We start from the raw sequence: 4087 nt of genomic DNA on the forward strand, positions 1-4087 counted from the left end.
TTCTGCCCAAATACAGCAGAAGAGAAAAAAAAAATAAAGAAAATATTTAAATAAGTACTGAGATAAATTTTGGAGAATTAAAGAAAGATAAAAGATACCAGACTTAAAATGATGCCAAACATGAGATATCAGAAACAAAACAAAACAAAAACTACACACACTAAAAACCACTCGTATACATTATGGTGAGTTTTAAGAATATCAAAAACAGAGAAGAGCATAAATGATGCCCAAGAGAAGAACAGATCACCTAAAATGTACAAGAATAATACTGACAGCACAATTCTCAATAGTAATAGCATATAAAGAGACAGCTGGGAGTTTTTATAGATGGAAAAGATATTTGAAACTAGGTATTATACATCAATCCAAATTATTGATTAAATTTGAGAGCACAGTAAAAATACAATGAAGCATGTTAGGTCTTAGAACATTTATCACACAGAGACACACATTTTGGAAAACTTCCTTGGAAGACAGCTCAATTTAGATCGAGAAAACAGAATTATGTACTCAAAGGCACATTTTGAAGGAAGGATTGAATATAGTCTGCACTGCAAATATTCTTTAATCGTATGTTCTGAATTTCCTAAATTTAAGAAGTATTTGTTCAAATATTTATCTTTAAATAAATCCTAGGAGACTTTTTCTTGGATTCTGGAAAATCAGTCCATTTGGATACAAATCTTTTTGTCACTGATGGAAATTTTGATAGCCCTTAACTGTGGAATGCCTAATGTATTGTTACAGCAATTGTGATTTGCCAATACATGGGTGATGTGTGTGTGTTGTGTGTGTTTATTTTTATTTTTGATGGTTTAACTCTTCTATGAGATTTTTAAGTAGACATGATTTTAATAAATTATGATTTGTTGAAATTTATCTGAGGTCATATATAATAAAATGAAATTTGTGTGAACTAAAGAAGTGCATCTCCATTTTTTTTGTTTTAAGAGTAGACTGGTCTTTAAAAATTGTCCAAAGAAGTACATTATATTCATTATTAAATTTGATAATATACAATAAAGTATTTATGGTCATACTGGACCATATCAAATTCTACTATTAATTCATATTCATAATTACCATAAGAGGAAAAAGGGATATTTTTCAAAATAATAAAAAATTAGCGTATTTTTCAGAATATGATATAGTGTTATTCACTGAACTGAAAGAACAAATGTCAAAGTCTAACACAGTTTACAGAATGTTTTAACATAAATTGAAATTTAAATCTGACCAAATTTCACAGTTTTAAGTAAAATGATAGCACTTTATATCCTTGAAAAGTGGTAAGTGACCCAAAACATGGCTTAGAAAAACAAATTTAACACTACACTAGTCAGAGATGGTTAAGTTATGGTACAACTTGCCATTGTGTATCATCAAATGGTATATTTTTTTCTTTTGGGCTTGTCATTATATTTTATTTTAGCCATTCTGGTAAGTGTGTAGTGATATCTCAGTGTCATTTTAATTGCATTTCCTTGATGTCTAATTATGTCAAAATATATTACTTTGATGTTTAATGCTCTGAACTTTCTCAGTTCAAGACCATGAAGCCACTTAGGAAAAATACAGTTGCAGAGGCACTCATAGACCAACTCTTATTTCGAAATAAGAAGAAACATTACTACCCATTCCAACAAAAAATAGATTTGTTATGCAGCAGGGATTTTATAAATTACCTGACACAACTTATATAGTAAGATGAAATGGGACAGGCGGCTTCTTGCAGCTATATACAACATCATTTTAATTTCAATTTTCAGTATAATTTTTCCAAGGTATACACAGAATATATATTTAATGTAAATTGTGAACATTTTAAACTCTGTATATGGAAATTAGTCAATTTTAAGTTTATAACAATCAAAATTAACGGAAGTTTATTTTAAATTAGTTAGCTTTCTCTGCATTGCAAGACAGAATAATCAAGAATTGGTAAGAAAAGTAATCTCTGTAAAATTACCGGGGGTGCATTATAAAGTGTTCGGTAACCGATCAAACTCACAATTTGGATTGAATGGCAAGTGATTTTTAAAATCTGGAACTCATTGTCAATTTTTTTTTCTTCATTGTGTCTTAATAAATTACTGTGTTCATTTGCATGGAAGTGAAGAAAAATGCATGACATTTCATCTCAACACTAACACCTTTAACTGGCAACTCTGAATGTACTTTACAGCAGTGTAACAAAGTAAAGATCAATGATGTTTCATGAAATATCTGTTATAATTCTCAAGGAGATAGGGAGTTTGTGCAAAAATGCAAATCACTTTGCGACTAAACACATTGTTTATTTCAGCTAATTTTAAGAAAATATGCTGAGAATCTCTCAAAAAAGGAAGCAATGATTTAGGTTTGCCTTCAAAATCCTTATCTAATCCTGAACCAACAGCACATAGTTCAAAGAGCAACTAATTTGAGTAGCTCCAATTTACACATTTCCTAACAATGCTTAATTTAGTGGAATTTCTGTCCAATTATGGTAATTTGATGTAATGAAAGACAAAAGTTCAAAAAGATCATCCTTAATTTATATAGATGCCAAACTCTGCATTTTCTGAATGATGCCCAGGAACGTATTTTCAAAAACAAACAAACAATGCCAGAACCACTATTAGGTCATCTCTAGGCAGAAAGTGACTCAGAGCTTACATTACTCTCTCCCTGAAAGTATACTGTAGGCACTGAAACTACTACCCTGAGTCTGTGCTATCAAATTCCTTAAGTTAGAAAGTTTTAAAACCCGTCTGTGTGGGAGTATTTCATTTACAGATAGAGATTTGGTTGTTTATACATTTTCATACTTGATTTTTAGGGTGTAATAACTATGTTTTAAAATTCATGGTGGTTTTGAATACTGTTGGATAATTGAGCTAAAATGGTATATCCATTCCTCCTAGGAAACAGAAATTATAGAAAGGTAGTGCTTTTCAAATCTGACATCTTTGAGTCATTGTAGTTTCATATAAATGCAATAGGAAAAGTGTCATTCATGTTTATGATATTTTCTATAAATAAATTAGAATGTACTGGAGGCCTGATATAAAGTGGGATGCCTAAACTTCAGTAAGATCTTGTTTTCAATTCAAAATAAATTTTATTTTTTATTTTTTTATAATGTCCCTCAATTTCAGATAAGCACCCCCATAATGTCCACTCCGGTTTTTTTTAAGATTTTATTTATTTTATTTGACAGATAGAGATCACAAGTAGGCAGAGAGGCAGGCAGAGAGAGAGGGAAGAGGAAGCAGGCTCCCTGCTAGGCAGAGAGCCCGATGCGGGGCTCGATCCCAGGACCCTGGGATCATGACCTGAGCCAAAGGCAGAGGCTTTAACCCACTGAGCCACCCAGGCGCCCCCAAAATAAATTTTAAATTGAATTATGCACCTCTAAGTTCAGAGACAATAAACATCAACCAACACAATTAATAAGTTCTATTTCTTGAAATTTCGGGAACATTGATAGTCTCATCTCCTGGAAGAACAACAGCTAAAATTTTTGGTCATGGATTCTTGCTAAAATATCACTTTCCCAAAGAAAATTAATGTTGTGAATTTTTATTGATTGTTATTGATCATGAAGAATATAACAACCACGATAAAAAGAGTAGGAAAAACATGATATCTCATCTGTAAGGGCATGTGGAAAGTAGGAAATGCTAATAAAAATAACTACCATTATTTCCTAAGTTAACATAATATAACAGAACAAAAATATTTCAAAACAATGTTTTCTTTTTTTTTAAGATTTTATTTATTTATTTGACAGAGAGAGATCACAAGTAGGCAGAGAGGCAGGCAGAAAGAGAGGAGGAAGCAGGCACCCTGCTGAGCAGAGAGCCCAATGTGGGACTCGATCCCAGGACTCTGAGATTATGACCTGAGCCAAAGGCAGCGGCTTAACCCACTGAGCCACCCAGGCGCCCCCATAACAATATTTTCTAGGCTCATTCTGATAACTCTTTTCTACATTCAAATTTAAAGGTTGAGGCATGTGATATATATTACACAAAAAACATCCCAAGGAATTCGTTAAAAAAAAACTTTAATAAAGAACAAATCCAAAGGAATTTCTTTT

Source organism: Mustela nivalis (assembly GCF_964662115.1).
Source record: "Mustela nivalis genome assembly, contig: HAP1_SCAFFOLD_347, whole genome shotgun sequence".
Lineage (NCBI taxonomy): Eukaryota > Metazoa > Chordata > Mammalia > Carnivora > Mustelidae > Mustela > Mustela nivalis.